The sequence below is a fragment of the Oncorhynchus mykiss genome, chromosome 10 (genome assembly GCF_057628025.1).
Source record: "Oncorhynchus mykiss isolate SJ-2025 chromosome 10, ASM5762802v1, whole genome shotgun sequence".
NCBI classification, from domain to species: domain Eukaryota; kingdom Metazoa; phylum Chordata; class Actinopteri; order Salmoniformes; family Salmonidae; genus Oncorhynchus; species Oncorhynchus mykiss.
Window position 1 is genome coordinate 4,658,019 of NC_143031.1, and position 25,839 is coordinate 4,683,857.

The 25,839-nt window shown below is 45.4% G+C and overlaps 1 long non-coding RNA gene across 1 annotated transcript in view; it reads left to right on the forward strand.

Moving 5' to 3' along the window:
* LOC149979914 (uncharacterized) overlaps positions 1-25,839 on the forward strand; it is a 131,635-nt gene that overhangs the window by 90,509 nt on the left and 15,287 nt on the right. The window contains exon 5 of the long non-coding RNA XR_016484079.1: positions 25,485-25,578. This is a non-coding gene — a long non-coding RNA (uncharacterized LOC149979914). The remainder of the gene's footprint in view (positions 1-25,484; positions 25,579-25,839) is intronic.

A 25,839-nucleotide genomic window follows, 5' to 3' on the forward strand; every position in this document is an offset into this window, starting at 1 on the left:
TATGGACTCAATGGGGCTTCCTGTATGGTCTCAATGGGGCTCCCTGTATGGACTCAATGGGGCTCCCTGCATGGACTCAATGGGGCTCCCTGCATGGACTCAATGAGGCTCCCTGATTGGACTCAATGGGGCTCCCTGCATGGACTCAATGGGGCTCCCTGTTTGGACTCAATGGGGCTCCCTGTATGGAATCAATGGGGCTCCCTACACAGTCTCAATGGGGCTCCCTGTTTGGACTCAATGGGGCTCCCTGTTTGGACTCAATGGGGCTCCCTGCATGGACTCAATGGGGCTCCCTGTTTGGACTCAATGGGGCTCCCTGTATGGTCTCAATGGGGCTCCCTGTATGGACTCAATGGGGCTCCCTGTATGGTCTCAATGGGGCTCCCTGCATGGTCTCAATGGGGCTCCCTGTATGGTCTCAATGGGGCTCCCTGTATGGTCTCAATGGGGCTCCCTGCATGGTCTCAATGGGGCTCCCTGCATGGTCTCAATGGGGCTCCCTGTATGGTCTCAATGGGGCTCCCTGCATGGACTCAATGGGGCTCCCTGTATGGTCTCAATGGGGCTCCCTGTTTGGACTCAATGGGGCTCCCTGTTTGGACTCAATGGGGCTCCCTGTTTGGACTCAATGGGGCTCCCTGTTTGGACTCAATGGGGCTCCCTGTTTGGACTCAATGGGGCTCCCTGTTTGGACTCAATGGGGCCCCCTCATGGACTCAATGCGGCTCCCTGCACAGTCTCAATGGGGCTCCCTGTTTGGACTCAATGGGGCTCCCTGTTTGGACTCAATGGGGCTCCCTGTTTGGACTCAATGGGGCTCCCAGTTTGGACTCAATGGGGCTCCCTGTATGGACTCAATGGGGCTCCCTGTATGGTCTCAATGGGGCTCCCTGCATGGTCTCAATGGGGCTCCCTGTATGGTCTCAATGGGGCTCCCTGTATGGTCTCAATGGGGCTCCCTGCATGGTCTCAATGGGGTTCCCTGCATGGTCTCAATGGGGCTCCCTGTATGGTCTCAATGGGGCTCCCTGCATGGACTCAATGGGGCTCCCTGTATGGTCTCAATGGGGCTCCCTGTTTGGACTCAATGGGGCTCCCTGTTTGGACTCAATGGGGCTCCCTGTTTGGACTCAATGGGGCTCCCTGTTTGGACTCAATGGGGCTCCCTGTTTGGACTCAATGGGGCCCCCTCATGGACTCAATGCGGCTCCCTGCACAGTCTCAATGGGGCTCCCTGTTTGGACTCAATGGGGCTCCCTGTTTGGACTCAATGGGGCTCCCTGTTTGGACTCAATGGGGCCCCCTCATGGACTCAATGCGGCTCCCTGCACAGTCTCAATGGGGCTCCCTGTTTGGACTCAATGGGGCTCCCTGCATGGACTCAATGGGGCTCCCTGTATGATCTCAATGGGGCTCCCTGCATGGACTCAATGGGGTTCCCTGCATGGACTCAATGGGGCTCCCTGCATGGTCTCAATGGGGCTCCCTGTATGGACTCAATGGGGCTCCCTGTTTGGACTCAATGGGGCTCCCTGTTTGGACTCAATGGCGCTCCCTGTTTGGACTCAATGGGGCTCCCTGTATGGTCTCAATGGGGCTCCCTGTATGGACTCAATTGGGCTCCCTGTTTGGACTCAATGGGGCTCCCTGCATGGTCTCAATGGGGCTCCCTGCATGGACTCAATGTGGCTCCCTGCATGGACTCAATGGGGCTCCCTGTTTGGACTCAATGGGGCTCCCTGTTTGGACTCAATTGGGCTCCCTGCATGGACTCAATGGGGCTCCCTGTATGGTCTCAATGGGGCTCCCTGCATGGACTCAATGGGGTTCCCTGCATGGACTCAATGGGGCTCCCTGCATAGTCTCAATGGGGCTCCCTGTATGGACTCAATGGGGCTCCCTGTTTGGACTCAATGGGGCTCCCTGTTTGGACTCAATGGGTCTCCCTGTGTGGTCTCAATGGGGCTCCCTGTATGGACTCAATGGGGCTCCCTGTTTGGACTCAATGGGGCTCCCTGCATGGTCTCAATGGGGCTCCCTGCATGGACTCAATGGGGCTCCCTGTTTGGACTCAATGGGGCTCCCTGCATGGTCTCAATGGGGCTCTCTGCATGGACTCAATGGGGCTCCCTGTTTGGACTCAATGGGGCTCCCTGCATGGACTCAATGGGACTCCCTGTTTGGACTCAATGGGGCTCCCTGTATGGAATCAATGGGGCTCCCTGCACAGTCTCAATGGGGCTCCCTGTTTGGACTCAATGGGGCTCACTGCACAGTCTCAATGGGGCTCCCTGTTTGGACTCAATGGGGCTCCCTGTTTGGACTCAATGGGGCTCCCTGTTTGGACTCAATGGGGCTCCCTGTTTGGACTCAATTGGGCTCCCTGTTTGGACTCAATGGGGCTCCCTGTTTGGACTCAATGGGGCTCCCTGTTTGGACTCAATGGGGCTCCCTGTTTGGACTCAATGGGGCTCCCTGCATGGACTCAATGGGGCTCCCTGCACAGTCTCAATGGGGCTCCCTGTTTGGACTCAATGGGGCTCCCTGTTTGGACTCAATGGGGCTCCCTGTTTGGACTCAATGGGGCTCCCAGTTTGGACTCAATGGGGCTCCCTGCATGGACTCAATGGGGCTCCCTGTTTGGACTCAATGGGGCTCCCTGTATGGAATCAATGGGGCTCCCTGTATGGAATCAATGGGGCTCCCTGCATGGTCTCAATGGGGCTCCCTGCATGGACTCAATGGGGCTCCCTGCATGGACTCAATGGGGCTCCCTGTATGGACTCAATGGGGCTCCCTGTATGGTCTCAATGGGGCTCCCTGTATGGACTCAATGGGGCTTCCTGTATGGTCTCAATGGGGCTCCCTGTATGGACTCAATGGGGCTCCCTGCATGGACTCAATGGGGCTCCCTGCATGGACTCAATGAGGCTCCCTGATTGGACTCAATGGGGCTCCCTGCATGGACTCAATGGGGCTCCCTGTTTGGACTCAATGGGGCTCCCTGTATGGAATCAATGGGGCTCCCTACACAGTCTCAATGGGGCTCCCTGTTTGGACTCAATGGGGCTCCCTGTTTGGACTCAATGGGGCTCCCTGCATGGACTCAATGGGGCTCCCTGTTTGGACTCAATGGGGCTCCCTGTATGGTCTCAATGGGGCTCCCTGTATGGACTCAATGGGGCTCCCTGTATGGTCTCAATGGGGCTCCCTGCATGGTCTCAATGGGGCTCCCTGTATGGTCTCAATGGGGCTCCCTGTATGGTCTCAATGGGGCTCCCTGCATGGTCTCAATGGGGCTCCCTGCATGGTCTCAATGGGGCTCCCTGTATGGTCTCAATGGGGCTCCCTGCATGGACTCAATGGGGCTCCCTGTATGGTCTCAATGGGGCTCCCTGTTTGGACTCAATGGGGCTCCCTGTTTGGACTCAATGGGGCTCCCTGTTTGGACTCAATGGGGCTCCCTGTTTGGACTCAATGGGGCTCCCTGTTTGGACTCAATGGGGCCCCCTCATGGACTCAATGCGGCTCCCTGCACAGTCTCAATGGGGCTCCCTGTTTGGACTCAATGGGGCTCCCTGTTTGGACTCAATGGGGCTCCCTGTTTGGACTCAATGGGGCTCCCAGTTTGGACTCAATGGGGCTCCCTGTATGGACTCAATGGGGCTCCCTGTATGGTCTCAATGGGGCTCCCTGCATGGTCTCAATGGGGCTCCCTGTATGGTCTCAATGGGGCTCCCTGTATGGTCTCAATGGGGCTCCCTGCATGGTCTCAATGGGGTTCCCTGCATGGTCTCAATGGGGCTCCCTGTATGGTCTCAATGGGGCTCCCTGCATGGACTCAATGGGGCTCCCTGTATGGTCTCAATGGGGCTCCCTGTTTGGACTCAATGGGGCTCCCTGTTTGGACTCAATGGGGCTCCCTGTTTGGACTCAATGGGGCTCCCTGTTTGGACTCAATGGGGCTCCCTGTTTGGACTCAATGGGGCTCCCTGTTTGGACTCAATGGGGCCCCCTCATGGACTCAATGCGGCTCCCTGCACAGTCTCAATGGGGCTCCCTGTTTGGACTCAATGGGGCTCCCTGTTTGGACTCAATGGGGCTCCCTGTTTGGACTCAATGGGGCCCCCTCATGGACTCAATGCGGCTCCCTGCACAGTCTCAATGGGGCTCCCTGTTTGGACTCAATGGGGCTCCCTGCATGGACTCAATGGGGCTCCCTGTATGATCTCAATGGGGCTCCCTGCATGGACTCAATGGGGTTCCCTGCATGGACTCAATGGGGCTCCCTGCATGGTCTCAATGGGGCTCCCTGTATGGACTCAATGGGGCTCCCTGTTTGGACTCAATGGGGCTCCCTGTTTGGACTCAATGGCGCTCCCTGTTTGGACTCAATGGGGCTCCCTGTATGGTCTCAATGGGGCTCCCTGTATGGACTCAATTGGGCTCCCTGTTTGGACTCAATGGGGCTCCCTGCATGGTCTCAATGGGGCTCCCTGCATGGACTCAATGTGGCTCCCTGCATGGACTCAATGGGGCTCCCTGTTTGGACTCAATGGGGCTCCCTGTTTGGACTCAATTGGGCTCCCTGCATGGACTCAATGGGGCTCCCTGTATGGTCTCAATGGGGCTCCCTGCATGGACTCAATGGGGTTCCCTGCATGGACTCAATGGGGCTCCCTGCATAGTCTCAATGGGGCTCCCTGTATGGACTCAATGGGGCTCCCTGTTTGGACTCAATGGGGCTCCCTGTTTGGACTCAATGGGTCTCCCTGTGTGGTCTCAATGGGGCTCCCTGTATGGACTCAATGGGGCTCCCTGTTTGGACTCAATGGGGCTCCCTGCATGGTCTCAATGGGGCTCCCTGCATGGACTCAATGGGGCTCCCTGTTTGGACTCAATGGGGCTCCCTGCATGGACTCAATGGGGCTCCCTGATTGGACTCAATGGGGCTCCCTGCATGGACTCAATGGGGCTCCCTGTTTGGACTCAATGGGGCTCCCTGTATGGTCTCAATGGGGCTCCCTGCATGGACTCAATGGGGCTCCCTGTATGGTCTCAATGGGGCTCCCTGTATGGTCTCAATGGGGCTCCCTGCATGGTCTCAGTGGGGCTCCCTGCATGGTCTCAATGGGGCTCCCTGCATGGACTCCCTGGGGCTCCCTGTATGGTCTCAATGGGGCTCCCTGTATGGTCTCAATGGGGCTCCCTGCATGGTCTCAATGGGGCTCCCTGCATGGACTCAATGGGGCTCCCTGTATGGTCTCAATGGGGCTCCCTGTATGGTCTCAATGGGGCTCCCTGCATGGTCTCAATGGGGCTCCCTGCATGGACTCAATGGGGCTCCCTGTATGGTCTCAATGGGGCTCCCTGTTGCAATAAAGGTGAAATTAGAATTCAGATCAAATGGTCACGAGCGGGGAAAAATAGTCTAGTGTTGTTCACTGCACACGTTAGCCATCTTGCAATCTGAGCAGAGGTAGTCGGCTTTCACAATCCTAGTCACGTTTCCAACACACATCTGGCCCTATTACCATCATGGTCACCTAATCATCCCCAGTTTACAATTGGCTCATTCATCCCCCTCCTCTCCCCTGTAACTATTCCCCAGGTCGTTGCTGCAAATGAGAATGTGTTTCTCAGTCAACTGACCTGTTAAAATAATGGTTAAATAAACATAAAACAAGGCCTACTGGCCGACTCCAGCCCCTGACAGATGTCTATCTGGCCCATGAAATGATTTGTGTTGTCAATTCCCTTTGGCCTGCTTCCATACCACCCGAGATGCGCTGCACTACAAGTCCCAGCAAGCACTGCCAACCAATAGTGAATTGCCACACACACACACACACACACACACCCCTCCTCCCAGACCCACCCTTGAGCCAGCCAGTGCGCTGTATCATATCATCACTGACGGTACTGAACTCATCTTCTACTGGACCGAGAGGTCGTTGCTATGGCAACATGTCAGCTTGGTCAAAAAATATATGAGATAAAGTATTCCTACGTATAAATTACTACTGAAGTACAATACTACTGAAATACAATACTACTGAAGTACAATACTACTGAAGTACAATACTACTGAAATACGACACACAAGTGGATTCGGAAAGTATTCAGACCCCTTGACTTTTTCCACATTTTGTTACGTTACAGCCTTATTCTAAAATTGATTAAATTGTTTTTTTTGTCATCAGTCTACAAACAATATCCCATAATGATAGTTTTTTACACATTTTTGCTAATTTATTAAAAATAACCTGAAATATCACATTTAAATAAGTATTCAGAACCTTTACTAAGTACTTTGTTGAAGCACCTTTGGCAGCGATTACAGCCTCGAGTCTCCTTGGGTTTGACGCTACAACCTTGGCACACCTGTATTTGGGGAGTTTCTCCCCCATTCTTCTCTGTAGATCTTCCCAAGCTCTGTCAGGTTGGATGAGGAGCGTCGCTGCACAAATATTTTCAGGTCTCTCCAGAGATGTTTGATCGGGTTCAAGTCCGGACTCTGGCTAGGCCACTCAAGGACATTCAGAGACTTGTCCCGAAGCCACTCTTGCGTTGTCTTGGCTGTGTGCTTAGGGTCGTTGTCCTGTTGGAAGATGTACCAGTCTGAGGTCCTGAGCTCTCTGGAGCAGGTTTTCATCAAGGATCTCACTGTACTTTACTCCGTTCATCTTTCCCTCGATCCTGTCTAGTCTCCCAGTCCCTGCCGCTGAATAACATCCCCACAGCATGATGCTGCCACCACCATGCTTCACTGTAGGGATGGTGCCAGGTTTCCTCCAGACTTGATGATTGGCATTCAGGCCAAAGAGTTCAGTCTTTGTTTCATCAGACCAGAGAATCTTGTTTCTCATGGTCTGAGAGTCTTTAGGTGCCTTTTGGCAAACTCCAGGTGGGCTGTCATGTGCCTTTTACTGAGGACTGGCTTCCATCTGGCCACTCTACCATAAAGGCCCGATTGGTGGAGTGCTGCAGAGATGGTTGTCCTTCTGGAAGGTTCTCCCATTTCCACAGAGGAACTCTAGAGCTCTGTCAGAGTGATCATCGGGTTCTTGGTCACCTCCCTGACCAAGGCCCTTCTCCCCCGATTGCTCAGTTTGGCCGGGCGGCCAGCTCTAGGAAGAGTCTTGGTGGTTCCAAACTTCATCCATTTAAATAATGATCTGTGCCTCGACATAATCCTCTCTCGGGGCTCTACTGACAATTCCTTCGACCTCATAGCTTGGTTTTTGCTCTGACAGGCACAGTCAACTGTGGGACCTTTATATTTATCAGGTGTGTGCCTTTCCAAATCATGTCCCAATCAATTGAATTGACCACAGGTGAAATCCAATCAAGTTGTAGAGACATCTCAAGGATGATCAATGGAAACAGGTTGCACCTGAGCTCAATTTTGAGTCTCATAGTCTGAATACTTATGTAAATAAGATATTTCTGTTTTCGCTTTGTCATTATGGTGTAGATTGCTGAGGATTTTCTTTTTTTCAAATCAATTTTAGAATAAGGCTCTGTGTGTGGAAGGCACTGTAAATGAGTCAACAGCTGAGTGGTCTACTTTATGAAATTACAGCGCTTTCATCTGTGAATTCAACATCAATTACGCTGCTTCCGTGTGTCCTGTTTGCAGCTTGCAGCTGGAGGGAAAGCGTACAGACACATGCCACAGGCACAGCTCGGCTACTAAAATGTTTCTGTCCGGCTTTGATATATATATATATTTTTTTTTATTATTTAAAAAAAACACCAGGCAAAGGAGAAACATATAGGCCTGTTACAGCAACATTAGAGTATTATTATCCTTATTATTATTATTATTATTATTATTATTATAGAGCAACATTATCCCTCGGCTGGCTACTCAACTACAATACATGTTGAATGCACCACACAGCTGCGTTCAACTGCACCAGTGGGCAGTGAAAAATAATAAATTAACCTAGCTACGTTTTTTTTTGTTATTTGGAGTTATTAAAACCTTTTTACAAATAATATAAACGTCTTCTTTTGTTTTAATATGTTAAAATGCTATTTTCAGCTTCCTATGTACATCAGTGGACAATATGAAGGGCCATTTAAAAAATACAATGTAAAAACTACAGACGGTTTGGGCCAAGACATAAACTACAGACGGTTTGGGCCAAGACATAAACTACAGACGGTTTGGGCCAAGACATAAACTACAGACGGTTTGGGCCAAGACATAAACTACAGACGGTTTGGGCCAAGACATAAACTACAGACGGTTTGGGCCAAGACATAAACTACAGACGGTTTGGGCCAAGACATAAACTACAGACGGTTTGGGCCAAGACATAAACTACAGACGGTTTGGGCCAAGACATACACTACAGACGGTTTGGGCCAAGACATAATAGTCTATTTATTCAATATGGCCCCGTGAATTCTTTGTGTTTTATTAAATATGGCCCCGTGAATTCTTTGTGATTTATCAATATGTCATGCAATAAAATGCAAATTAATTACTTAAAAATCATACAATGTGATTTTCTGGACACATGTAACAACGTAACATTTCGTGTCTCTATTTGTACATTGCCTGCTAAACACTTCCTGTCTCTAGTTGTACATGTTACCTAAACACTTCCTGTCTCTAGTTGTACATGTTACCTAAACACTTCCTGTCTCTAATTGTACATGTTACCTAAACACTTCCTGTCTCTAATTGTACATGTTACCTAAACACTTCCTGTCTCTAGTTGTACATGTTACCTAAACACTTCCTGTCTCTAATTGTACATGTTACCTAAACACTTCCTGTCTCTAGTTGTACATGCTAGCTAAACACTTCCTGTCTCTAATTGTACATGTTACCTAAACACTTCCTGTCTCTAGTTCTACATGTTACCTAAACACTTCCTGTCTCTAGTTGTACATGCTAGCTAAACACTTCCTGTCTCTAGTTGTACATGTTACCTAAACACTTCCTGTCTCTAATTGTACATGTTACCTAAACACTTCCTGTCTCTAGTTGTACATGTTACCTAAACACTTCCTGTCTCTAATTGTACATGTTACCTAAACACTTCCTGTCTCTAGTTCTACATCTTACCTAAACACTTCCTGTCTCTAGTTGTACATGCTAGCTAAACACTTCCTGTCTCTAGTTGTACATTCTTTTGGCACTTCATATGTTCATACGCCCTGTTACAGGCCTCTATGAGCAACAGAGAGAAGTACAGTATGATCAAATATTGTGGATATTCTATACATTTCACTAAAATCCTTATGTACATACATGAGCTGTAAAGTAGGGATGTTAGAATCTCTCGTATCAGAAACATAGTTAAGGAAATAAAAATGTCAATCGTGTTAGAATTGTGGTCATTATATTTATCTAGTAATAAAAAGGGCTATTTGTACATGCTAGCTAAATACACTTCCTGTCTCTATTTGTACAGGCTAGCTAAATACACTTCCTGTCTCTATTTGTACAGGCTAGCTAAATACATTTCCTGTCTCTAATTGTACATGCTAGCTTAAAACATTTCCTGGGTCTAATTGTATATGCTAGCTCAAAACACTTCCGGTGTCTATTTGTACATGCTAGCTAAAAACACTTCCTGTCTCTATTTGTACATGCTAGCTCAAAACATTTCCTGGGTCTAATTGTACATGCTAGCTAAAAACACTTCCTGTCTCTATTTGTACATCCTAGCGTAAAACATTTCCTGGGTTTAATTGTACATGCTAGCTAAAAACACTTCCTGTCTCTATTTGTACATGCTAGCTCAAAACACTTCCTGTCTCTAGTTGTACATGCTAGCTAAACACTTCCTGTCTCTAGTTGTACATGTTACCTAAACACTTCCCGTCTCTATTTGTACATGCTAGCTAAAAACACTTCCTGCCTCTATTTGTACATGCTAGCTAAATACACTTCCTGTTGTGTGCAAACCAGCCAAGCCATTTTCAGCAATACTGGACAAATTTCCACCGGTCTAAAGTCCATTGCTCGTGTTTCTTGGCCCAATCATGTCTCTTCTTATTATTGGTGTCCTTTAGTAGTGGTTTCTTTGCAGCAATTCGACCATGAAGGCCTGATTCACACAGTCTCCTCTGAACAGTTCGTGTTGAGACGTGTCTGTTACTTGGATTCTGTATAGCAGAATCATTGGGATTACAAGATGGCGTAGCAGTGAGGACATGTTTGTTTTGTCCTCTCGTGTACTTTTGTATTGTTTCGTATTTCTTGTATATATATTTCAATTTATTTTCAATTATACCTTCCGGTAACCTGCCTCACCCAATGTGATACGGAATCGCTATTATTTTCAATTTTAGAACACATTCAAGAATCTCCAGAAGCTAACGAGCTAATTAGCTACAAGCTATTTAGTCATTTTTAGCCACTGCTAGCGGCTTTTACCTTCTGCACAGATACCAGCCCCGTTTTTAGCCTGGATAATACTCGCCTGTCTACCAATATCGCTTGTCTACCAATATCGGACTGTCTCTCCACAACAACGCCGGATTCCTGCCGTAATCCCTGGACCACTACTTCTGATCTTCACAGCTAGCTTGCAGCTAGCTAGCTAGCTTGCAGCTAGCTTTCACTCACCGTGGCACCTAGTACCGAAGCTATTCCCTGAGGCCCACCTCCCGGCCTACGCAGCTGGTCACCCGAACCCCACTCATACACGGCTAGAGCCCAAAACTCCACCGGATCCTTGCTGTAAACTCTGGACCTTGGCACCGGATCACCGCTGCTACCGATTGGATATAGTGGCTAACGCCACTGCCACGAATCTAGCACCAGTTAGCCGTGAGCCAGGCACATCTCCCGGCTAGCAAACTAAATTCCACAATACCTCTTTCGCCATCTGGCTTGGATTCTCTGTCGACACGGTGCCCTGCCGTACCACAACGACTGGTCTGCCGACGAATACTCCATCCGCTGTGCCTTTATCTGGCCTCCGTCGGAGCAGACGCAACTAACTTTAAACGCTGTGTCGCTAGCGTAGTGGGGCTCCCCTGTTCCATCTACTGCTGCCCCTGGACACTATGATCACTTGGCTACATAGCTGATGCCTGCTGGACTGTCCATTAAATCACGGTACTCCATTCTGTTTATTTATTTTTTATCTGTCGGCCCCAGCCGCGAACTCAGGCTCTGTGTGTAGTTAATCCGACCCTCTCTGCCTAGTCATCGCCATTTTACCTGCTGTTGTTGTGCTAGCTGATTAGCTGTTGTTGTCTCACCTGTTGTTTTAGCTAGCTCTCCCAATCAACACCTGTGATTACTTTATGCCTCGCTGTACGTCGCTCTCAAATGTCAATATGCCTTGTATACTGTTTTTCAGGTTAGTTATCATTATTTTAGTTTACAATGGACCCCCTAGTTCCACTCTTCATACCTCTGATACCTCCTTTGTCCCACCTCCCACACATGCGGTGACCTCACCCATTACAAGCAGCATGTCCAGAGATACATCCTCTCATCATTACCCAGTGCCTGGGCTTACCTCCGCTGTACCCGCACCCCACCATACCCCTGTCTGCGCATTATGCCCTGAATATATTCTACCACGCCCAGAAATCTGCTCCTTTTATTCTTTGTCCCCAACGCTCTAGGAGACCAGTTTTGATAGCCTTTAGCCGCACCCTCATACTACTCCTCCTCTGTTCCGCGGGTGACGTGGAGGTAAACCCAGGCCGTGCATGTCCCCAGGCACCCTCATTTGATGACTTCTGTGATCGAACAAGCCTTGGTTTCATGCATGTCAACATCATAAGCCTCCTTCCTAAGTTTGTTTTACTCACTGCTTTAGCACACTCTGCCAACCCTGATGTCCTTGCTGTGTCTGAATCCTGGCTTAGGAAGGCCACCAAAAATTCTGAGATTCCCATACCCAACTATAACATTTTCCGTCAAGATAGAACTGCCAAAGGGGGAGGAGTTGCAGTCTACTGCAGAGATAGCCTGCAAAGTAATGCCATACTTTCCAGGTCCATACCCAAACAGTTCGAACTTCTAATTTTAAAAATGAATCTCTCCAGAAATAACTCTCTCACTGTTGCCGCCTGCTACCGACCCCCCTCAGCTCCCAGCTGTGCCTGGGCTGGCCATGCCTTCCTCCTGGCTACTCCAACCTCGGCAACAGCTCCATCCCCCCCCCCTCCCCCCCTGCAGCTACTCGCCCAAGCCTCCCCAGCTTCTCCTTTACCCAAATCCAGATAGCAGATGTTCTGAAAGAGCTGCAAAACCTGGACCCGTACAAATCAGCTGGGCTTGACAATCTGGACCCTCTATTTCTGAAACTATCCGCCGCCATTGTCGCAACCCCTATTACTAGCCTGATCAACCTCTCTTTCATATCGTCTGAGGTCCCCAAGGACTGGAAAGCTGCCGCGGTCATCCCCCTCTTCAAAGGGGGAGACACCCTGGACCCAAACTGTTACAGACCTATATCCATCCTGCCCTGCCTATCTAAGGACTTCGAAAGCCAGGTCAACAAACAGATCACTGACCATCTCAAATCCCACCGTACCTTCTTCGCTGTGCAATCTGGTTTCCGAGCCGATCACGGGTGCACCTCAGCCATGCTAAAGGTACTAAACGAAATCATAACCGCCATTGATAAAAGACAGTACTGTGCAGCCGTCTTCATCGACCTGGCCAAGGCTTTCGACTCTGTCAATCACCATATTCTTATCGGCAGACTCAGTAGCCTTGGTTTTTCTAATGACTGCCTTGCCTGGTTCTCCAACTACTTTGCAGACAGAGTCGGAGGGCATGTTGTCCGGTCCTCTGGCAGTCTCTATGGGGGTGCCACAGGGTTCAATTCCCGGGCCGACTCTTTTCTCTGTATATATCAATGATGTTGCTCTTGCTGCGGGCGATTCCCTGATCCACCTCTACGCAGACGACACCATTCTGTATACTTCTGGCCCTTCCTTGGACACTGTGCTATCTAACCTCCAAACGAGCTTCAATGCCATACAACACTCCTTCCATGGCCTCCAACTGCTCTTAAACGCTAGTGAAACCAAATGCATGTTTTTCAACCGTTCGCTGCCTGCACCCGCACACCCGATTAGCATCACCACCCTGGATGGTTCAGACCTAGAATATGTGGACATCGATAAGTACCTAGGTGTCTGGCTAGACTGTAAACTCTCCTTCCAGACTCATATCAAACATCTCCAATCCAAAATCAAATATAGAATCGAATTTCTATTTCGCAACAAAGCCTCTTTCACTCACGCCGCCAAACTTACCCTAGTAAAACTGACTATCCTACCGATCCTCGACTTCGGCGATGTCATCTACAAAATGGCTTCCAATACTCTACTCAGCAAACTGGATGCAGTCTATCACAGTGTCATCCGTTTTGTTACTAAAGCACCTTATACCACCCACCACTGCGACCTGTATGCTCTAGTCGGCTGGTCCTCACTACATATTCGGCGCCAGACCCACTGGCTCCAGGTCATCTACAAGTCCATGCTAGGTAAAGCTCCGCCTTATCTCAGTTCAGTGGTCACGATGGCAACACCCACCTTCTAATTTAAAAAATGAATCTCTCCAGAAATAACTCTCTCACTGTTGCCACCAAAAATTCTGAGATTCCCATACCCAACTATAACATTTTCCGTCAAGATAGAACTGCCAAAGGGGGAGGAGTTGCAGTCTACTGCAGAGATAGCCTGCAAAGTAATGCCATACTTTCCAGGTCCATACCCAAACAGTTCGAACTTCTAATTTTAAAAATGAATCTCTCCAGAAATAACTCTCTCACTGTTGCCGCCTGCTACCGACCCCCCTCAGCTCCCAGCTGTGCCTGGGCTGGCCATGCCTTCCTCCTGGCTACTCCAACCTCGGCAACAGCTCCATCCCCCCCCCTCCCCCCCACAGCTACTCGCCCAAGCCTCCCCAGCTTCTCCTAGAGCTCGCGCTCCAGCAGGTGTATCTCACTGATCATCCTTAAAGCCAACACCTCATTTGGCCGCCTTTCCTTCCAGTTCTCTGCTGCCTGTGACTGGAACGAATTGCAAAAATCGTTGAAGTTGGAGACTTTTATCTCCCTCACCAACTTTAAACATCTGCTATCTGAGCAGCTAACCGATCGCTGCAGCTGTACATAGTCTATTGGTAAATAGCCCACCCATTTTCACCTACCTCATCCCCATACTGGTTTTTTTAATTACGTTTCTGCTCTTTTGCACACCAATATCTCTACCTGCACATGACCATCTGATCATTTATCACTCCAGTGTTAATCTGCAAAATTGTAATTATTCGCCTACCTCCTCATGACTTTTGCACACAATGTATATAGACTCTCTTTTTTTCTACTGTGTTATTGACTGTAGGTTTGTTTATTCCATGTGTAACTCTGTGTTGTTGTCTGTGTCACACTGCTTTGCTTTATCTTGGCCAGGTCGCAATTGTAAATGAGAACTTGTTCTCAACTAGCCTACCTGGTTAAATAAAGGTGAAATAAAAATAATAATAAAAAAGCATTTATCGCTGCAATTTATGAGGCTCTAATGGACTCTGCAGCAGAATAAACACTGGGCCCTCCTGTGGCGGGAAGAGAAGAGACTACTAGAGGGATATCTTCAACCACCAACTTACCATCCTGAGACAAGGCCGAGTATAGCCCACAAAGATCTCCGCCACGGCACAACCCAAGGGGGGGGCACCAACCCAGACAGGAAGATCACGTCAGTGACTCAACCCACTCAAGTGACACACCCCTCCACTCAATCATATGATCCACTGAAGAGAAGAGTCTTCAATAAAGACTTAAAAGTTGAGACCGAGTCTGCGTCTCTCACATGGGTAGGCAGAGCATGCCATAAAAATGGAGCTCTATAGGAGAAAGCCCTGCCTCCAGCTGTTTGCCTAGAAATTCTAGGGAAAATTAGGAGACCTGCATCTTGTGACCGTAGCCTACGTGTAGGTATGTACGGCAGGACCAAATCGGAAAGATAGGTAGGAGCAAGCCCATGTAATGCTTTGTAGGTTAGCAGTAAAACCTTGAAATCAGCCCTTGCCTTAACAGGAAGCCAGTGTAGAGAGGCTAGCACTGGAGTAATATGATCACATTTTTTGCTTCTAGTCAAGATTATAGCAGCCATATTTAGCACTAACTGAAGCTTACTTAGTGCTTTATCCGGGTAGCTGGAAAGTAGAGCATTGCAGTAGTCTAACCTAGAAGTAACAAAAGCATGGATTCATTTTTCTGCATCATTTTTGGACCAGTATCAAAAGCAGCACTAAGGTCTAGTAGCACGAGGACAGATGCAGAGCCTCGGTCTGACGCCATTAAAATGTCATTTACCACCTTCACAAGTGCAGTCTCAGTGCTCTGATGGGGTCTAAAACCAGACTGAAGCATTGCGTATGCATTGTTTGTCTTCGGGAAGGCAGTGAGTTGCTGCGCAACAGCTTTTTCAAAAGACATTGAGAGGAATGGAAGATTCGATATAGGCCGATTAGTTTTTTTATATTTTCTTGGTCAAGTTTTGGCTTTTTCAAGAGAGGCTTTATTACTGCCACTTTTAGTGAGTTTGGTACACATCCGGTGGATAGAGAGCCGTTTATTATGTTCAACATAGGAGGGCCAAGAACAGGAAGCAGCTCTTTCAGGAGTTTAGTTGGAATAGGGTCCAGTATGCAGCTTGAAGGTTTAGAGGCCATGATTATTTTCATCATTGTGTCAAGAGATACAGTACTAAAACACTTGAGTGTCTCTCTTGATCCTAGGTCCTGGCAGAGTTGTGCAGACTCAGGACAACTGAGCTTTGGAGGAATACGCAGATTTAAAGAGGAGTCCGTAATTTGCTTTCTAATAATCATGATCTTTTCATCAAAGAAGTTCATGAATTTATTACTGCTGAAGTGAAAGCCATCCTCTCTTGGGGAATGCTGCTTTTTAGTTAGCTATGCGACAGTATCAAAAATACATTTTGGATTGTTCTTATTTTCCTCAATTAAATTGGAAAAATACGATGATCGAGCAGCAGTGAGGGCTTTTCGATACTGCACAGTACTGTCTTTCCAAGCTAGTCGGAAGACTTCCAGTTTGGTGTGGCGCCATTTCCGTTCCAATTTTCTGGAAGCTTGCTTCAGAGCTCGGGTATTTTCTGTATACCAGGGAGCTAGTTTCTTATGACACATGTTTTTCGTTTTTAGGGGTGCAACTGCATCTAGGGTATTACGCAAGGTTAAATTGAGTTCCTCAGTTAGGTGATTAACAAGGAATCTTTGGGTTGTCCGAGAATTTATAGCACGACTTTTGATACTCCTTGGTTGGGGTCTGAGCAGATTATTTGTTGCGATTGCAAACCTAATAAAAGTGTGGTCCGATAGTCCAAGGATTATGAGGAAAAACATTAAGATCCACAACATTTATTCCATGGGACAAAACTAGGTCCAGAGTATGACTGTGGCAGTGAGTAGGTCCGGAGACATGTTGGACAAAACCCACTGAGTTGATGATGTCTCCGAAAGCCTTTTGGAGTGGGTCTGTGGACTTTTCCATGTGAATATTAAAGTCACCAAAGATTAGAATATTATCTGCTATGACTACAAGGTCCGATAGGAATTCAGGGAACTCAGTGAGGAACGCTGTATATGGCCCAGGAGGTCTGTAAACAGTAGCTATAAAAAGTGATTGAGTAGGCTGCATAGATTTCATGACGAGAAGCTCAAAAGATGAACACATCATTTTTTTGTTTGTTGTAAATTGACATTTGCTATTGTAAATGTTAGCAACACCTCCGCCTTTGCGGGATACGCGGGGGATATGGTCACTTGTGTAACCAGGAGGTGAGGCCTCATTTAAACACAGTAAATTCATCAGACTTAAGCCATGTTTCAGTCAGACCAATCACATCAGGACTTCGATCAGTGATTAGTTGATTGACTATAACTGCCTTTGAAGTAAGGGATCTAACATTAAGTAGCCCTATTTTGAGATGTGAGGAAACACGATCTCTTTCAATAATGACAGGAATGGAGGAGGTCTTTATCCTAGTGAGATTGCTAAGGCGAACACCGCCATGTTAAGTTTTGCACAACCTACAGTGCCTTGCGAAAGTATTCGGCCCCCTTGAACTTTGCGACCTTTTGCCACATTTCAGGCTTCAAACATAAAGATATAAAACTGTATTTTTTTGTGAAGAATCAACAACAAGTGGGACACAATCATGAAGTGGAACGACATTTATTGGATATTTCAAACTTTTTTAACAAATAAAAAACTGAAAAATTGGGCGTGCAAAATTATTCAGCCCCCTTAAGTTAATACTTTGTAGCGCCACCTTTTGCTGCGATTACAGCTGTAAGTCGCTTGGGGTATGTCTCTATCAGTTTTGCACATCGAGAGACTGAAATTTTTTCCCATTCCTCCTTGCAAAACAGCTCGAGCTCAGTGAGGTTGGATGGAGAGCATTTGTGAACAGCAGTTTTCAGTTCTTTCCACAGATTCTCGATTGGATTCAGGTCTGGACTTTGACTTGGCCATTCTAACACCTGGATATGTTTATTTTTGAACCATTCCATTGTAGATTTTGCTTTATGTTTTGGATCATTGTCTTGTTGGAAGACAAATCTCCGTCCCAGTCTCAGGTCTTTTGCAGACTCCATCAGGTTTTCTTCCAGAATGGTCCTGTATTTGGCTCCATCCATCTTCCCATCAATTTTAACCATCTTCCCTGTCTCTGCTGAAGAAAAGCAGGCCCAAACCATGATGCTGCCACCACCATGTTTGACAGTGGGGATGGTAGGTTCAGCTGTGTTGCTTTTACGCCAAACATAACATTTTGCATTGTTGCCAAAAAGTTCAATTTTGGTTTCATCTGACCAGAGCACCTTCTTCCACATGTTTGGTGTGTCTCCCAGGTGGCTTGTGGCAAACTTTAAACGACACTTTTTATGGATATCTTTAAGAAATGGCTTTCTTCTTGCCACTCTTCCATAAAGGCCAGATTTGTGCAATATACGACTGATTGTTGTCCTATGGACAGAGTCTCCCACCTCAGCTGTAGATCTCTGCAGTTCATCCAGAGTGATCATGGGCCTCTTGGCTGCATCTCTGATCAGTCTTCTCCTTGTATGAGCTGAAAGTTTAGAGGGACGGCCAGGTCTTGGTAGATTTGCAGTGGTCTGATACTCCTTCCATTTCAATATTATCGCTCCTTGGGATGTTTAAAGCTTGGGAAATCTTTTTGTATCCAAATCCGGCTTTAAACTTCTTCACAACAGTATCTCGGACCTGCCTGGTGTGTTCCTTGTTCTTCATGATGCTCTCTGCGCTTTTAACGGACCTCTGAGACTATCACAGTGCAGGTGCATTTATACGGAGACTTGATTACACACAGGTGGATTGTATTTATCATCATTAGTCATTTAGGTCAACATTGGATCATTCAGAGATCCTCACTGAACTTCTGGAGAGAGTTTGCTGCACTGAAAGTAAAGGGGCTGAATAATTTTGCACGCCCAATTTTTCAGTTTTTGATTTGCTAAAAAAGTTTGAAATATCCAATAAATGTCGTTCCACTTCATGATTGTGTCCCACTTGTTGTTGATTCTTCACAAAAAAATACAGTTTTATATCTTTATGTTTGAAGCCTGAAATGTGGCAAAAGGTCGCAAAGTTCAAGGGGGCCGAATACTTTCGCAAGGCACTGTAGGTCGAGGCACAGACACGGTCTCAATGGGGATAGCTGAGCTGACTACACTGACTGTGCTAGTGGCAGACTCCACTAAACTGGCAGGCTGGCTAACAGCCTGATGCCAGGCCCGCACCCTATTTCATTGTGGAGCGAGAGGAGTTAGAGCCCTGTCTATGTTCGTAGATAAGATGAGCACCCCTCCAGCTAGGATGGAGTCCGTCACTCCTCAACAGTCCAGGCTTGGTCCTGTTTTTGGGTGAGTCCCAGAAAGAGGGCAAATTATCTACAAATTCTATCTTTTGGGAGGGGCAGAAAACAGTTTTCAACCAGTGACCACCTCTACCTTATCACAACACAACTGATTGGCTCAAACACATTAAGAAGGAAACAAATTCCACAAATTAACTTTTAAGAAGGCACAACTGTTAATTGAAATGCATTCCATCCAGGTCACTACCTCATGAAGCTGGTTGAGAGAATTTCAAGAGTGTGCAAAGCTTTCATCAAGGCAAAGGGTGGCTAGTTTGAAGAATCTCAAATATAAAAAATAAAAATACATGTTTAACCTCTCTCCCTCAAAACTTGAATCTGTGGTATTGTGTTGTCAAAAAACTGCACATTTCAGAGTGGCCTTTTATTGTCCCAGCACAAGGTGCACCTGTGTAATGATCATGCTGTTTAATCCGTTTCTTGATTTGCCACACCTGTCACGTGGATGGATTGTTTTGGCAAAGGAGAAATGATCACTAAAAGGGATGTAAACAAATTTGTGCACAAATTTTGAGAGAAATTTCTGGGATCTTTTATTTCAGCTCATGGAACATGAGACCCAACACTTTACATGTTGCGTCTATATTTTTTGTTCAATATCAAATAGATGCTAATATGAACGTATCTTTTGTTCAGGGCTATTTATGTGAGGGTGGCTTACCCTGTGTCCTCTCAAACCCTGACCAAACGTGATAAGCAAATTGTTTACACATTTCCTTGCTTTGTCTCTTTTGGAAGGCCTGTCAGCCCTCCACCGGCACCCTGGGTGAAGACGAACGTTTTCAAACGGAAATATATGTGTTTCCAATAAAACAAAATAACTTGATTAACGCGCAAACAGGGATTCTGAAAACGTGTGTATTTTTGTTTGCATTATCTACATTAGCTACATTAGCTACATTAGCTACATTACCCGATTGTTTGTAAAATGTCCACTGGTCGTTTCTAGTGATCAACAATGAGGAATATTGACCAAAATTCTCATTATTTAGAGAATGTCGCCACCCTGTGGATATTTATTTGGGCACTACTCTCAAAGACTTAACACAGCAGCATAACAAGCAAAAAAGTCTCCGTGTTTGTTTCTTAACAGCCTTTATTATATTTAAGCAATCTTTGATTATTAGTAATAGTTATTATATCAACAACAATAATGAGAGTACTGGGGGCATTTTACTGTTACTGTTACTGTTGCCACACAGTATTTTTGTTGAAAAATAACATGTATAATATGTATTAAATAACAAATATAACTTGCATTAACTTTAATTATATAAAAATAAACTAAATTTAATTATATAAAAATAAACTAACTTTAATTTGTAACAGTTTTGTTCTGTGGACGAAGGATCGGACCAAAGCGCAGCGTGGTTAGAGTTCATCATTTTTAATAAAGACCATAAACCAGGACACTACAAAAAATACCAAGACAACAAATGTGAAAAACCAAAACAGTCTGGTGCATAGACACAAAGACAGAAGACAGGAAACAACCACCCACCAAAACCCAACACAAAACAGGCTAAATATGGTTCCCAATCAGAGACAATGACTAACACCTGCCTCTGATTGAGAACCATATCAGGCCAAACATAGAAACGGGAAAACTAGACACACAACATAGAATGCCCACTCAGCTCACGTCCTGACCAACACTAAAACAAAGAAAACACAAAAGAACTATGGTCAGAACGTGACATACTTATATAAAAATAAACTAAATTTAATTATATAAAAATAAACGTACTTTAATTATATAAAAATGAATACTCCACCCCACACAGTGGAACCACTTCCAACAGTTGTCACACATGACCCATGACCCGTCTCCCTGGGTGGGAGGCAACGCCCCCCAGCCAGCCCCACAGTTGGATACGGCCAGCCCCAGAGTGGGATACGTTCAGCTCCAGAGTGGGATAAGGCCAGCCCCAGAGTGGAATACGGCCAGCCCCAGAGTGGAATACGGCCAGCCCCAGAGTGGAATACGGCCAGCCCCAGAGTGGGATACGGCCAGCCCCAGAGTGGGATACGGTCAGCCCCAGAGTGGGATACGGCCAGCCAGAGGAGGATGGACGTGGCGGGGCTGACAGTAGCGAAACCAGAGGGGCTGAGGGCAGGAACGGTGGAACGTGTTGGTGGAACGTGACGGGGCTGTTGAGTGGCCACATATGAAACTGGTGTTGGTTCTGCAGCTAAGGGACCCATTCCGATGGATGTCCGTACGTCCCCGTCCAACGTTTGTAGAATGTCCTCGTCCAGGGAGAACCGCCCCCGTCTCATTGCCCGCTGCTGCCTCGGGGCTAGAGGTGTTACGGTGACCGTATTACCGCCACACCGACGGTCATGAGTCATGGTGGCAGTCAAATTCCATCTGACTGTTTTGTCACTGTAATTATGTTTCTCTAAGCTCTGATGCCCGCTGATGGTCATTAGTAACCTACCAAACTTGCTAACTGCCTGGTACTCAGCACTCTATTGTCCCTCTAATCACTCTGACATCAATAGAAAATCTAATGGAAAATCTGATCAAGGACTTCATGAGATCTCATGTTGCGCAACATTTATATATACTATGCAATTGCGCGAGACAACAGAGTTATGCTGGCCTCTATTAAAAAGTGGAGGATCAGCTTTCTATAGTCTAGGCCTACTATATTTATTTATCAGCCTTGTTAATATGAAGCACATTGCATATCTCTACAGCAGGAGTATATCCTACTTGGCTGGCATGAAAATGAAGCATGGGGAAAAGCTGTTTAAGTCCTTAGATGAACATTTATTTTTTTTCCTATGCCCCTGTTCCGAGACAGGAACATGATAATGGTCCATTCTAAATCACAACTAATTTTACACATATATTATTTAGTACGGTGCCTTCATAAATAATTCCGACCCTTTGACTTTTTCCCACACTGTTTTTGTTACAGCCTTATTCTTAAAATTGATTTATTTTATTTTATTTTTTCATCCTCAGTAATCTATACACAATACCCCATAATGACAAAGTGAAAACAGGTTTTCAGAAATGGCTGCAAATGTATTTTAAAAAAACAACATTGACATAAGTATTCAGACCCAGAGCTCAGGTGCATCCTGTTTCCATTGATCATCCATGAAATGTTTCTACAACTTGATTGGAGTCCACCTGTGGTAAATTCAATTGATTGGACATGATTTGGAAAGGCACACACCTGTCTATATAAGTTCCCACAGTTGACAGTGCATGTCAGAGCAAAAACCAAGCCATGAGGTTCGAAGGAATTGTCTGTAGAGCTCCGAGACAGGATTGTGTCGAGGCACAGATCTGGGGATGGGTACCAACAAATGTCTTCAGCATTGAAGGTCCACAAGAACACAATGGCCTCCATCATTCTTAAATGGAAGAAGTTTGGAACCACGAAGACTCTTCCTAGAGCTGGCCGCCCGGTCAAACTGAGTAATCAGAGTAGAAGGGTCTTGGTCAGGGAGGTGACCAAGAACCCGATGGTCAATCTGACAGAGATAGAGTTCCTCTGTGGAGATGGGAGAACCTTCCAGAAGGACAGCCATCTCTGCAGCACTCCACCAATCAGGCCTTTATGGTAGAGTGGCCAGATGGAAGCCAGTCCTCAGACCCCGGCCTGTGCAACTGGGTCCTGGACTTCCTGACGGGCCGCCCCCAGGTGGTGAGGGAAGGTAACAACATATTCTGATCATCTGATCCTCAACACTGGGGCCCCACAAGGGTGCGTTCTCAGCCCTCTCCTGTACTCCCTGTTCACCCATGACTGCGTGGCCATGCACGCCTCCAACTCAATCATCAAGTTTGCAGACGACACAGTGGTAGGCTTGATTACCAACAACGACGAGACGGCCTACAGGGAGGAGGTGAGGCCCCTCGGAGTGTGGTGTCAGGAAAATAACCTCAAACTCAATGTCAACAAAACAAAGGAGATGATCGCAGACTTCAGGAAACAGCAGAGGAAGCAGCCCCCTATCCACAGAGGGGACAGTAGTGGAGAAGGTGGAAAGTTTTAAGTTCCTCTGTGTACACATCACGGACAAACTCAAATGGTCCATCCATACAGATAGCGTCGTGAAGAAGGCGCAGCAGCGCCTCTTCAACCTCAGGAGGCTGAGGAAATTCGGCTTGTCACCAAAAACACAAACTTTTACAGATGCACAATCGAGAGCTTCCTATCGGGCTGTATCACCGCCTGGTACGGCAACTGCTCCGCCCACAACCGTAAGGCTCTCCAGAGGGTAGTGAGGTCTGCACAACGCATCACCGGGGGCAAACTACCTGCCCTCCAGGACACCTACACCTCCCAATGTCACAGGAAGGCCATAAAGATCATCAAGGACAACAACCACCCGAGCCACTGCCTGTTCACCCCGCTACCATCCAGAAGGCGAGGTCAGTACAGGTGCATCAAAGCTGGGACCGAGAGACTGAAAAACAGCTTCTATCTTCTAAGGTCATCAGACTGTTAAACAGCCACCACTAACACAGAGTGGCTGCTGCCAACATACTGACTCAACTCCAGCCACTTTAATAATGGAAAAAATGTATGTAATAAATGTATCACTAGCCACTTTAAACAATGCCACTTTATATAATGTTTACACACCCTACATTACTCATCTCATATGTATATACTGTACTCTATACCATCTACTGCATCTTGCCTATGCCGTTCTGTACCATCACTCATTTATATATTTTTATGTACATATTCTTATTCAATCCATTACACTTGTTGTGAAATTGTTAGGTTAGATTACTTGTTGGTTATTACTGCATGGTCGGAACTAGAAGCACAAGCATTTCACTACACTCACATTAACATCTGCTAACCATGTGTATGTGACAAATAACATTTGATTTGATTTACTAATACTAGACAAATACTGATACTAGACTAATACTAATACAGACTAATATTAATACTAGACTAATACAGACTAATATTAATACTAGACTAATACAGACTAATAATAATACAGAATAATACTAATACAGACTAATACTAATACAGACAAATACTGATACTAGACTAATACTAATACAGACTAATAAAGACTAATACTAGACTAATACAGACTAATACTAATATAGACTAATACAGACTAATACTAATACAGAATAATACTAATACAGACTAATACTAATATAGACAAATACTGATACTAGACTAATACTAATACAGACTAATAAAGACTAATACTAGACTAATACAGACTAATACTAATACAGACTAATACTAATACAGACTAATACTAATATAGACTAATACTGATACTAGACTAATACAGACTAATACTAATACAGACTAATACTAATACAGACTAATAAAGACTAATACTAGACTAATACAGACTAATACTAATATAGACTAATACTGATACTAGACTAATACAGACTAATACTAATACAGACTAATACTAATACAGACTAATACTAATATAGACTAATACTGATACTAGACTAATACAGACTAATACTAATACAGACTAATACTAATACAATACTAATACAATACTAATACTAATAGAGACTAATACTAATACAGATATATTAATATAGACTAATATTAATACTAGACTAATACAGACTAATACAGATTAATACGGACTAATACAGAATATTACTAATACAGAATATTACTAATACAGACTAAGAATAATACAGAATATTACTAATACTAATACTAATACGGAATATTGCTAATACTAATACAGACTAATACTAATACAGACTAATACTAATATTAGACTAATACGAATACAGAATATTACCAATACTAGACTAATACTAATACAGACTAATACTAATACAGACTAATACTAATACTAATACCGAATATTACTAATACAGACTAATACTAATACTGAATATTACCAATAGAGACTAATACTAGACTAATACAGACGAATACTAATACAAAATATTACCAATACAGACTAATACTAATACAGACTAACACTAATACAGACTAACACTAATACAGACTAACACTAATACAGTCTAACACTAATACAGACTAATACTAATACAGACTAATACAGACTAAGACTAATACAGAATATTACCAATACTATACTAATACTAATATTTGACTAATACTAATATTAGACTAATACTAATACAGACTAATACAGACTAATACTAATACAGACTAAGACTAATACTAATTCAGAATCTTACCAATACTAGATTAATACTAATATTTGACTAATACTAATATTAGACTAATACTAATACAGACTAATACTGATACAAGACTAATACAGACTAATACTAGACTAATACAGACTAATACTAATACAGACTAATACTGATACTAGACTAATACTAATACAGACTAATACTAATTCAGACTAACACTAATACAGACTAACACTAATACAGACGAACACTAATACAGAATAATACTAATACAGACTAATAATAATACAGACTAATACTAATATTAGACTAATACTAACACAGAAGGTGCAGAGTGACTGACTCTCTCCCCAACCCTTCTCTCTTGCTCTCTCCCCCCCTCTCTCTCTCCCTCCCCCAGTACTCCAGCAGTATGTGGTGGCCATTGATACCGGTAACCCTCTGATCATGAGAGATGGAGAGAGGGTTGGACAGGACTATCTCCTCTGTGGCCGGTGAGAGCTACAGAGTTACCATGATTTTGTATGTTTGTAATTTGTCTGTTACAAAAAAATATATATCTAATAAGAGTGTGATGCTTAGAAAATACGTGTATTGAGATATATATAATTTCTTATGTTTTAATGTAAAAAAAGAACCTCACCCTTGTAGATCACCTACCATGGTAGAAGATGAGTCCTCATCAAGAATGACAATATTTAAGGGGCATGTTTCAGGGGACAGCGACCCCTCTCAGTTGAAGTGGATAGATCTTG